The sequence below is a fragment of the Pseudopipra pipra genome, chromosome 2, assembly GCF_036250125.1.
Source record: "Pseudopipra pipra isolate bDixPip1 chromosome 2, bDixPip1.hap1, whole genome shotgun sequence".
Taxonomy (NCBI): Eukaryota; Metazoa; Chordata; class Aves; order Passeriformes; family Pipridae; genus Pseudopipra; species Pseudopipra pipra.
In genome coordinates, this window is record NC_087550.1 from 80264561 (window position 1) to 80277698 (window position 13138).

A 13138-nucleotide genomic window follows, 5' to 3' on the forward strand; every position below is an offset into this window, starting at 1 on the left:
ATTTACCAGGACAGGAATGATCAATTCCAAAGAGAAACAAGAACTCATTTTATGGTTCTGAGCCATATATTTCCATTGGGACATTGGGAAGTTAGTGTTAAAGGCTTTTTTTATTTTTTTTTTTTTACTTACCTTTACCTTTTAATTCTTTGTTTGATATTTCTGGGACATAGTGCTTTAACATTACTGGATGTATGCTGTAATTTGCTATTGGAACTGACAGGATGTTCCCAGGGATTTCTGTGTACAGGTTTTTGATGTAAAATAGAGTACTGAAAGGTTATTGTCTAAAAGTATAGCAAAACCCTTGCCAAGCCAAGTAATTAGGTTTAGAACCATCTCTTATCCTTACCCTAATGTTAGTTCAGAAAAAGATTTAAAAAAAATAATAACTGTACATATGAATCAGTTGAATAACACAATGGTATTTTTTTCCCAACTTTGATGAGGAAAGCAAAAACTCTGTATCCCTAATACACAGAAATCCACACTGCTTTTAATAACAAAAAGGGAAAATAAAGAAAAATTACTGATGTTAACATCAGAAAAAACAGTACTTTGAGAAAGTCAACAATATGCTTTATCAAATTTCACTACTGGCTCTTGAATGATGGGTAATGAATTTATATGTGGATTCAAGTTGCGTATAGCACTTTTTGAAAATGTGTCAGACTGAAAAGCATGAATAAACATTAACAACTTTATAAAGGACAGCATTTAAAAGGAGAAAGTTGGGCATTACTCTCCTGTAAGCATTTTCCTTTAATGTTGCTTTGCTTTATTAACCACTGACACTTACAGGGCATTTTATTGTCCTCACTCCTGTCAGTCTGTTCTCATGAAGCATGCTTATATCAAAATTCTGACTCTTGCCAGTTATAACTCACACTGTTTTCTTGGCAAAAAATATTTTCCATCTTACTTGAGACCTGTTGCCTTACTTGTTTGAAAGTTGTCCTTTTTATTGTGACATACTTTGCATTATTATGGCTAGGGTAATGCAAGGAATTGCAAATTATGTAATTTTTCACTAGATTACTCAAATAAAGACCAAAAAAATGTATCCAACTTAGATACCTTGACTTTGTAAGGTTGTTAGATTAATGGCTTAATGGAGATTAAGCCCAGTTTGGTTATGTTGGTTAAAGCTTTCTTCCATTTGTCTCCTTGGCTGTTTCTGTAGACTAAAGTTAAATGTAGTCCAGTTTAGAAATGTTGCTCTGAAAGAGTATTCTCTGCTAATTACTTGTCAACTAGTATTAGATATTGAAATGAATACAAAAATAAAATTGGGCAACAGTCTACTTAAAATATATGTAGCATATAATCTTATTAGTATTAAAAAATCAAATGCAAAACGTTTGGCAAATATGAGAAAAATGAGTTCATGAGTCAAATAGTACCTTGGGAATGAAAGAAATTTTACCACTTTTCACTGCTACCTCTTTCCTTTTTCCCTCATCCACTTCTTTCCCCTTTATTAGAAGATATTACTTCTTACAGATTTTAATTAGGAGAGACAAAGATGAAACATAAATACTGAAAGACTTATTATCTGCAACTTTAAATAGTTTTGATGTGTTAAATTGTCTACTAACATTGAATCAAAATACTTGAAACAAAAAATAAAGCAGATAAGTAGTATACAACACTACAAATTTAGGCAGTTTAATTTGCAAGTTGTTTTAAAAAAAACCCACAACGCTTTTTGATACCAAGAATTTTCCAAAGGAAAGACAAGTATTACCTACTCCTATACTATTTGATATCTATTAGAAATAGTGTGTCTGTCCCACTAATGCAGATAATATATAATTAAACACAACACTGCCACTGTGACCAGCACCTTGGGAAACAATTTGAAAATAACACATCTTTCAAGTGTTGAAAGATGTGTTATTTTGGACTATGGTAGTTAAAAAATTCTCTTATTAAGAACACAGTGGCAGTTCTTAGCACTGCTGAGTACTTTGGCAGAAAAAGCAGATTTGTTCAATGGTTATTAATGTTCTGTATTTGGAAAGAATGACATACTAATATCATGTGATGATTACAAAATACCAGCTCAATGCTTTATTATCAAGGGCCAAATGAAACATTTTTTTATGGAGAAAAGAATATTTTATAATTAAAATAAAACATTTAAAAGTGAAAAGCTTGTACACCAAATTATAAGGTAATGCTCAGCTTATACATTATTTTATAAGAACTAAAAAGTGATATATAATAGTACTGTTAAAAAAACTCCAAATTGAGTGATCCAGGTGATTCTATAAGGTATTCTAAGTTTGAGGGGGAATAATAGAAGGATTGTTTTGGGATTGAGTAGATAAAGAATTAACGAATAAGAATATAATTTATAATATTCAACCTGGTTTTACAGAAATTACTTTTTAAAAACTATTTTCTTCAAATTACCTTGAATTCATTCTTCAAAGAGATTACAAGTTTGGTTGTTCAAAGTGATTACTTAGCTGGGACACTGCATTTTTGTGTGGTATTTGTTTTGCTATTGAAAGTCTTCCCATTTAGACAAAAATTTTGCCATCATTAAGGTGTACGTTAATCAGTCTCAGGGACTTATTTTTTGGATGGATTCAATTTTATTAATGTATTTAAATTTTTTATGGGTTTAAAAATATTCTTACCAGTTCCTATCACTAAGCGAATTTCTAATAACAGTCACCATTCCATTTATTTTCTCATAGTGATCTGCTGATTTAAAAAGGCATTGGACATTGACTACAATTTACAAGACAGAGAGACTGGCAGAATGGTTGATAAAGATATTTTTTAACATTATTATTATTAATATATAATCTGGAAAGCAATAAATAGAACTCTAGGAATTCACGATTCTAAAAGAATGTGCAGTAAAGGAGAGCCTGAGTAGAAGGACCAGGAATGGCGCACATGGGGGGGGCAAAGACTGATTCCCAGGAGAAACTCAAATTTGATTAAATTAACAAGATCTGATTGTTTTTGTTAAAGGGTATTTATACCTTTTAAAATAATAAACAAAGCAGTGTAGGCACAATCTGGAATTGTGAACTTTTGTCCCAAATAGCTCCATACTCATTTTCAGATGCTACCCTAAATGCCAGTTCAGTCCTGGGGTCTATGACTAAAACCAATTCCAACCAGAAAAATGGTGCTCTGAACAAGAAGAAAACCTCAGGTGATTTTTGAGCTGTGTGAAATCATCACATGTACTTATTTTTCAGTACGTAAATGTGATCATCTCTTCTCTACACAGGAAAGGGTTTATTATTATTTGTTCAGATTTATTATTTGCAGTTGCTGTTCTTGCCTTTTCTGTATTGTGTCTGAAAAATGTGACATAAGAGTTCCTGCTTCCTCACCTTTGTGTTATAGGAGGCATCCTTCTACCTGCAGTCAGGCTCAAAGGACCATATCACACAACACAGCAACTGAAGTAAACCACTTGTGGAAATTATGACATTTTTTGCCTTTAGCAGAGGTATATTTGAAGGCATAGTGGACAGAATTTTGCCAATCCAGAACCATGGGTTCAAGCCATTAGTGTGGATGTGTCTTACACACTCTAGCTTGAGAGGTTATTCTGACTCAGGTGAAATGACTCCAGTCAAGGATAGGTCCTTGCATGCATGGTCAAATACATGGTCAAGTACATTGTCAAGTATATCTGGCCTCTGCTGTTCAGGCTTAAAAATCTCCACTGTAAATCTATGAGTCTATTAAATGTACTCCTTTTATTAGGAGGAAGCAGCTTTACAGCATTAGCCTGGAGATTGCTAAAGTTCTTCATGCTTTATTTTCTCACAGGGATGCCTAAGTTTTGTGAGTCAATATTAGGATGATCAGGGCATATAACACTAGAACAGTGATAAGTCTAACTGACACCAGGGATGCCCATGTGATCCATGTTCTGCTAATGGATCTGGTGTTTGATAATTAGGTGATATAGGTCCAAAGGGCCAGGAAAGCTCATGAATAATAAAAGAAGTGGGAAAAGAACCAGAATTTTCTTTTCATCACTAAATTCGTAATATGGACTCAGGGTAGGGAGTAGGGAATATCCAGCTTTTAACACTGAGACTTCTCTTTTCAGAGACAGACACAGAATAAAGACCATATCTTGCAAGGTTGTCGTGGAAAGTGGCCAATGTGTGGATGTTACTTTGATTAACTCATAAAAAAATCCCTGAAAAAATGGTTTTTGACAACAGTTATTACAAGAAGAGATGATTTCATCCTACTAATGTGTTGTCCATGGATTTTTTAAGTTACTTGGCTATATGAGAAGAGAGGAAAATACTGCTTGAAATTGGCACTGACCATTCAAAATGCACTGTTTGTATGTATCTGGAAAGGTACCTAGTAATGAACTACTGAGTATGAAAATTGGAAGTGAATATAACACTGAATAAAAATGAACAAAAACTGGCTTTAAATTTAATGTCTGAATTGAAAAAAAGTAATGCTGAGGTAATAGAATTCATTATTTATGAACAAGAGTATTATTTATCCCTTTGTGGTTTTGTTATACACTTTAGGTAGTTTAACAAGGCTAAAGGATAAACTTTCAAATTTTTGAGATACTGTTCAATTAGATGAAGTAGCAAACGGTGAAAAAATAAGCAGTCTGACAGATTACAGAATGATTCAGATAAATTGATGGGTTAATAGATGGCAAATGTTATTCAACCAAGTAAATGTGAGAAAAACCCATAAGAATACAGAGTTAAATGCAGTGGTATCTGTTGGTAGGAAGGTTGTTTCAGAGCACAGGCCAGGAGGGAGAATAGAATGATGTACTACAGAAAGAAATCATTAAGCTGTAAATGCAGTTAATGGGAGTAGTGGAAAGAGGAGCAGTAGAAAACACAACCCAGCCAAAGGAAGGATGGCTAGTGGGCCAGCCACAGAGAGGGCATTTTCAGACTGCTAGGGAAGTTCACTGTATCATCATCATCATCATCTCAATTTTTCCCATGTTTCAGCTCAGATGATCCTAGAGGTTTGTCCTCTGCAGTAACAAAAGCAGGTATATGATAAAGGTCCCAGCTGATGGCCTTTTCACCAACAGGTGGTGTTCAAGCCTTGCTTCAGGGCCCGTTTGGACTTTATGATTTTGAGGAGGCAAGAAGGAAATTAAATACTCCGTGTGCAAATTAGAATTACTGGGTCCAAGCAGCACTAGCAGTTCCTAAGAAAAAAAGAAAAGCTTGTGCCATTGGCTTTAGAACAGTGGTAAACCATTCTGTTTGAGGAAAGTATGTGCTGGTTATTTAGGAGGTGAGGGTTTCTTAGTGCTTTGCAGACCCAATCTATTGGCAAATAGATTTACAAGAGTATTGGGTAAAGTGTTTCCATGGCAATGCTCAGGCTTTTTGTCAGCATTTTTAAAATGAGGATTGAGAGGTACCGCGCTGGGCAGTACAGGGCAAAAGCTTTTGCTTCCAATCACCGAGAGGAAACTGACCCTTCTGAGCCTTTGCGAGGCATGAAAAGGCAAGAGGCAACAAGGTGGTGGCTGTGGGAGGCTTTTTGTAGGATTGTCTGTATATCGTTCCAGCTGGAAAATAGCTTGAGACTGCCTTTTGAGGGAGTTCAAACAGAAGACCTTTGATGCTAATGTGAGGAGAGAAGCCGCAGAAGGAGAGCTTAAAGCTGCTGCTGCAAACAAGTAACTGTTTAAACAGTACACATGAATAATGATTTAACAAATGGTTACTGGCTCTTGGTCTTCAGAACTGAACAAAGTGTGATCCATGGGATTGCAGGGATGATTATTATACTCAAGCGCCTGCAGACAAGCAGAGAAATTCAGCTTCTACTTAACTGGATCTTTTTTCCTATTGTGAGAAGTAGTATTTCCAGTGCATTTGGATGAGGAATGAATTTTACCTAATGGCCTGTCCAGAGTTCTGAGATTTTAATCTTTTTTTTTTTTTTTTTTTTTTTTTTTTTTTTTTTTTTTTTTATTTGCAATAATCCTCTGCCTGATGCAGGCAGAAGAAAGGATGTGTCCTGGAGGAAGGACCCTTGAGTCCTCTGGAGGGCATTGCACCATTAACAATTCTGCAGATTTTTTTGATTTGCCCAAAATTTCTCACAATGGGCATTGTTGGAATATTGTTACCTGAGATCATCTTTGTGTGAGTGCTGGAATATGAAAAACCTTTTAAGTTACTGAATAAAAGAATGCATGTCTTCATGCTGTCTTTAAATGCACAATTGAGAATCTCTTGTATTTGAATAAGTTGCTGACATCAGTAGATGCAAACTTGGGGAAGTCACAAGTCAAATAGGAAAGAAGGTTTTCACAAAAAAACTTCTGGTTTTGAATGCTGTGTATATTTTTATGTTTACCAGGGATACACTTTGCACCACCAGCCTTTCAGTAGATCAATGTTATTTTTAGTTAGAGCTTATGTGAAAATGGATATGCAAATAAACTCTTTACATAAGCTGGTAAGACACTGAAGTGGTAGATGCTGTCATGGTGGGATGATGGCTGTGAGACCCTGAAATGAACTGGGGATACCATTTGAAAGAACAAGAGAAGAATCATGACTTTCTTCAAGTGCTCACAAGCATTCTACTAATGAATATACAGGACATACTCAGTGTTTAAAATGCAAATCATGAATTTATTGATTCACTATCAATCCACAGGTGAATGATGGTAATAGGTTCGCTTTTGCAGCAGGCTTACAGAGAGTGGTAAGCACACCTTTTTCATGATAATGAGCTATCAGCAAACTGCAATAAAACCATGTACTGAGCACTGGTGGTGATGCACCTCTGCGGTTGTTCTCAGCACCAACCGGAGCAACTATTTCTGGAACATCAGAAGCCTCGGGTCAGACGGTGCTTCCCAGAGAGGATGCAGCTCTCCAGGTCTGGGGACTGAGCAAGTGCCCAGAGCCTCTCAGTAAGGCAGGGAATGGGGAGATGGTGCCCTTAGCTGCTGGTAGAGAGTCTGTGTCGCCAAGTAAGGGAGCTGCAGGAGGAGGTCAGCAGCTGCAGAGCCTCAGAAATGACAAAAAAGAAATGGCCAGATCTTCTCCAACACCATGCAGCTAGAGTGCAGAGCCAGAGTGCACAGCTGTACCTAAGGAGAGGCATTTTTCAGGCTGGACAATAATGACAAAGCCCAGAATCTTGTGACTTCTGGTACTCACAGAAGAGGATCAGTGCCATGGTACCAGATGAGAGGCTAGGATATACCTTCAGTGACAAACTGAGCCCAAGCTGGATGTTTCTTTTCTCATGGAAAACAGTAACTACTGCAAACGTTAAAGAAAGAAAAAACAACTGATGTTTGGTAATTAGAGGCATAGGAACTCAAACTAGGCTCTAGGCTTAGTTATATTAGTTATATTTGGTCAACAAAAAATTCAGCATGTACTGCTGCAGAGAGCTGTGAAAGGGTCACATCAACGACCATTAGAAGAGTTTTTATTTTTTATTGCCTGGGCAATTTCACTGCAGAGAAAAGGAAGAATGAAAATTAAGGGGCAATACTTATAATTTTGCTCCATTGCAATGGCTGTAGCAGCGTGACTTGCAATTTTGTCAAAGAAACAATTGCTATTGATATCACTGAATGCTGTGGTTTTGTAAAGGCTGTAAAGTCATACTCTGTCATCAGTCTCTTAACCGCTTTTCTACTTTTCATATGCAAATGTTGGGATCTAGATTTCCTTCAAACATCCTGTTTCTCTATGGAAATACTGGTGAACTTGGCTTAGTTATTTTTATGATTGATCTCAAATATCTTTTTTAAAATATTGCAGAAATGGATTTCTGTTTCAGTTACTTGTTACACTCTGACAGTAGTTACAGTGAATTAGAGATGCATTTATCAATTAGTTGTTTGGTAACTTTCTTCTCTGCTTATTCTAAACTTTCTTGACAACAATTAATGAAAGCATGGTCTGAAATGAACATTTTTCCCTAGATTAAGTGTTGGTCATAAATTTTGTACTGTAGTTATTTCTGGTAGGATTCCTATGCTAAGCTCTAGGCACTCTAGTGTAGCAGAAACATCTGGTTATCTGGCAGATTCTGCAGACAAATGTGTTGCCAGCTCCTGAGCTGTCTCCTCATTTGCCTTATGATTTGGCTTTTCTTGGCAGATTGACTCAAATTCCTTAATGCCATTTTTTCTGATTTTCTTTTTATGACAAAGACAATATTTCAAATGTTTTAAGTTTATTAATGAATGTTTATATTGAAAGTTATGCTTGGAATATCACTGAAAGAGTGCAGGTGACTGGAAAGAAAAGTTTGGACGTAGTATAAATTAAATAAATTATTTATAAAATAGATTATTCACTTAAAAATAAAACAACTTTGTGTTTTCATGTAGCATATGAAATAGCTGAAAATCTCAATCAAGATGATGATGTGTGCTGTCCAAACACTAATACTCATGATACATACTGTCCTGGAGAGCATTCTGTTCTGCCAGTATTTTCACAAAATATATCTCAGTGTACTATATGTAAATTTTTTGCAGTTGCAGTAACCAAGATTCATGAGAAAGCCCCAGGATATCTGACAGCATTTCCCAATGCATCCTGTATGTTGAAAAAGTAAAACAGCTTTTCAGAAAAATAAATAACTGGATGTGGGGAAGTTCTGATAGTAATTATTTGAATAAGACTGATCAAGATCAAACATAATGATAATATGAAATATACCAAGCTCTGTCAATAACATCATCTACTCTGTGCACACTGACGAGGAATAATGGGTATGTTTATTCATTTTCAACATCGCAGATATTTAAATTTGCTAATATTTTCCAACCAACTGCCCTATCAGTTGATCATTTACCTGTTTACAGAATGCTTTAAATAATTTTGTTCTGTACAACTACACTGTTATGTTACATGGCTGTTCTTGGAAAAACATTGGGACTTGTTCTTGGAAAAGTGTGTTGGATGTCTTATACACACATTTGCTTTTACAAATTAGGTCTGTTTATAGTAAGACATGATTATGGCATTTTAGGTAGTGCTTACTTTATTTTTTTATTATGATGATTTCTATACTGAGTTCTTCTTTCCCTTTACAATAGATGAGTAACATAATGCTGTTGGATATTAAAATGTTGATCTGTTTTGTCTCATTCCTATAAATGCTCATAGGGAGTGTTATTTGCCTCACATTAGTTTTCTAGAATAAATTTGACTAGTCCCAGAGGCAATGTTAATCTCTTCTGATGCAAATTCTCTTTCAAATGCCAAAACCAGGTGGCAAGGCTTGGTATGAATGGGATCATAAGGGTTTTAGGCAGTTTCTTCAACATATAATTCTTTGGCCTGTTTTATTACAGCCAGATCCTGCATCTGGTTACATTGTCAGTCTTCATAATTCCACCTGCTATTTCTCTCTAATTTTGCAATATAATGCATGGAGAGTTCCTATGTATATTAGGGCTGTGTGGTGCACAGACTGCCTTCATGCTTCATCTGAGATCCCCAAATCATGGTTTGCTTGTGCAAAAAACTGTTGAGTAGGAGATAATTTCTAAACTGTGGTAACTGAAGATTTATGTGAATGTTACGTAGTGAAAAAGCAGAAAAATTGGAAAAGATTTTCTGAGGACCTACAGACTTATTCCAGTTTTTAAAATGAAGCTCAGTTGAACGTTTTGAAGTTGATCAGACTTTAAAATTAATCCAGATTAATAATTTGTCTGAATAGTTTCATATTTGGACTCAGTGATCTTAGGTGCATTTTCCAGCCATAATGATGCTAAGATTCTGTTATTTTATAACTTAGCAGTCCCCCAATTTCATTTGTACAAAAATATATGCTATACTACAATACCTAATGAACTATCAATGGATAGAAAAGCAGTGTTGGAGCAGGATCTGTGTCATGGTTTGAGATCCTCCAAAAAATCTAATTCCCTAGTCCAAGCCCCCTGGTACATCTCAATCCAATGGGAGATGGGTTTTCCAGACAAACACACGAGACTCAAAATGGGGAAAGGGAATATATTACAAGGACTATACAAATAAATATTATAATACATTATACACACTATCACAACTATCTCTACCATGACGTAAGTATTTACAATGGATCAGATCTCTTCTCCCCTCCAAATAAAAGTCCAGGAGGGAAGAAGGACAGATCCCTTCTAGTCTCTACTCTGAGCAGCAGCATCTTCTAAGGCAGCAAGTTCTCTGTGTCTTCCATTCCATCAGCAGCAGCTGATAGCTGGATCTCTTTTCAATACACACAAGGAGGTCTCCAAGCCCCTTGGCCCATCGTCTCCAAACAAGGGTCTTTCAAGACACAAGGGGGTCTCCTTTCACCCCTCTTGGTTCTCCTTCGACTCCAAGCGAAGGTCTCACCCGTGGACTGCCAGCAGGGACTAAACTCGCTTCACCACGGGCATATCACGAAGTGCAGGGACATCTTCGTGAAAGTCCCTTCCTCAGGGGGGTTCACCCCTGAGTCAGAATGCCTTGGGCAGCATTCAGTTGAAAGCCTTTGCCTCAAGAGTTCTCCCAGAGCTCCTGTGCTCTGTCTCAGGCTGCTAGGCTTGTCAGCAGCAGCGAGGGGGGCCAAGGTCACCCCCCCGCATTCCTTCTCTGTCCTGGTCCAGCTTCAGGACGTCTTTGAGCTTCTCAGCTCCTCTCTCTCTGGTGCTGCAGCACTCCAAGGCTCCTCTCCTTAATAGGAGTCCATCTCCCTCCTTTCTCGGAGGTCTCAGAGGGGTATGGGGTCTTATTCTAGTTCTTACCCCAGCTTCCTCTCTCCCTGCTGCTCTCTCGGCTCTCTCTCTCTTCATTAGACATCTCTGTGTCTGCTTGCCTGGCTGCAAGCCGCCTCTGCTGTGTTCTTATCTTTTTGGCTCTCTGCCATTGCTTCTGGACGCTGCTTCTGCCGCTGCTGTCTCTGCTCACTCACAGTGGAGAAAACTTTCTTAGCTCTCAACTGCAGGCACCTAGCCCAGCTTTATGCTGTTCCAGGTCCCCGCAGGCCCCCGCTGGGGGCTGGGGGCCAAAGCCCCCCCAGGGGGCTTCTGTCCTCTGCTCCTCGTGGCCTCAGAACACGGCTACCACTTCTATAACCAAACTACAACTACCCTTCTCTTCCGTTTGCTTGTGGTATGTTTACATTTTGCAGAAGCGCCCATTGGACAAAACTTCAAAACTTCCAGGGGTCACCACCCCCTGGGGTTTACCACTTTCTTAGCTTCAGGGGGAAAACCTGGTTCAAACCACTACAGTCTAATATATTCATATTTAGGAAGGATGGAAGTAACGCTGTGTAGCTTCTTTTGAATGCTTTTATTCCTAATACACTGGAGCAATTATTCAAAAATATGTCACCAATGCGAAAATATGTTCCCTGTGTTGCTATGAAAATAGCTCTACCCTTAGCATAACTGCTGCAAAAAGTGATGGACAAATACAGTTTTAATTTACTTTTAAAACAGTATACAAGAACATTTATGTTATCTTTCCTTTTTCCTTTTTTTTCTTTTTTTTTCAGAATATTTTCTTTCTTTTTTAAAAAACCTGAATGTTCTACTTCTAGACATAGGCACGTTGGTATAAATGAATACTGATGATGAATTAATTCAGTCTACACTATATAGGCTAAAAGTAGGTTATGGTACAAAGCTCGTTTCTTGCCAAAGTGATAATTTGAGGCCAGCAGAGGTATAAAAGTGGAGTATGACACTAGAAATGAAGATGGCTTTTTAAAACTCTCTGTAAAATGTCACTGTAACATTCTACTTTTACCTCTTAATTATCACTATCTTGTTTACACGCTTTCTTTAATTATCTTTTACTCTAACCTTAATATTGCTCTTTAAAGGTATTGACTGTGATTTAATTTTCTTCTTTAGAAGTAAATTGTGGGTTTTTCTATCCCCTATGTTGGGTCAGCTGCGATTTTATCTTAAATCCTACTAGAATTGCAGTGGAGGCCCTTGTGCTCTAGCTGGGGGGTTGTCCATAACCAGGAGTGGGATTTTTTTTAACTCCTCCATCCCCTGAAAGGTAGGCTAGTGCAGACATGTGAGAGAAGGTTATCATGTTTAGATTGCCTTTGTTATTGTTGGGAAGAAATTGTTAGGTTTTTGGACACAACTCTTTCCTTCAACAGGCCATTAAATAAATCCAGGGAAACCTAACAATCAGACAATGGCTTTCCTCTGTGACTTTCTAAATAGATGAACTGGAAAAAGTTGTCTCTGGATTTTGAAAGATATTGAAGTACGAGCACTCAGGATTCATTCCTGTTAGGGCAATTCTGCAGGTATTTCTTGGATAGAGTCTCAGACTAAAAGTTGGAGAAAAGGATCAAGTTTTGTGGCTTTCAAGGAAATGAATAGGGAGCCAGAACCACAGCTGTGGAGCTTGCAGTAGAAATATTTTGGGAATTCAAAGAAGCCAGTTTAAGGGACTTCTTATAAACCCAGTTTCTCTCTTTGTTGAGCAGAAAATTTATACATACATTTTTTCTGTACCATGCAGTAATATTATACATATATGTGTATATTTTAAGTTGCAGGAACTGTCTTGCCTAATTTGTATCATACGACAATTTAGGGGCTTCATTCATCTTCTTACAATATGTGAACCTAAGAAAATTCAAAATATTAGAAGAATCAATGATAAAAAAATCTGTATTGCTAAATCGTCCAGCTGTTTGTGGTAATGTCTGTACATTAAATTTGATTCCACTGTAACTATTGTTTTTCCTCACTGAGTCCTTATGGAAGTGAATTACTCAGTTTGGAAGTTTAAAAAAAACACTGAAAGTGAATTTATGGAGTTGTTTTTTCTTCTAGCCAGATGCTTAAATTTAATCTCTGTTTTAAGGAGAAACTATGTGCTTGCACATTTTTGTCCTACTGTGAATAACGGTACTTTAGGTTGTCATGATTCCACTGCTGCATTTAATGCAGAACTAGCACACTGACTACCGTGGCAGCAGAATTTAACTCATAGGTATAGAGCGGTCTGTCCAGGAAATTTTTGCGCTTCAGATTAGATGAGTTAAGCACAAGAATAGGTCTTAGGTGAAGAAATTTGACACTCTTTACCCTTAGGTACCAAAAAAGCATGGAGTACAAACTACAAAAGCTTGACTTGCACAGACTTGTGTA

At 37.1% G+C, this 13138-nt stretch overlaps 1 protein-coding gene across 2 annotated transcripts in view; it reads left to right on the plus strand.

Annotated features, from left to right (window-relative positions):
• The window catches only part of ITGBL1 (integrin subunit beta like 1), a 139032-nt gene that overhangs the window by 21068 nt on the left and 104826 nt on the right, over positions 1–13138 (plus strand). The gene's annotated exons all lie outside the window — the stretch shown is intronic.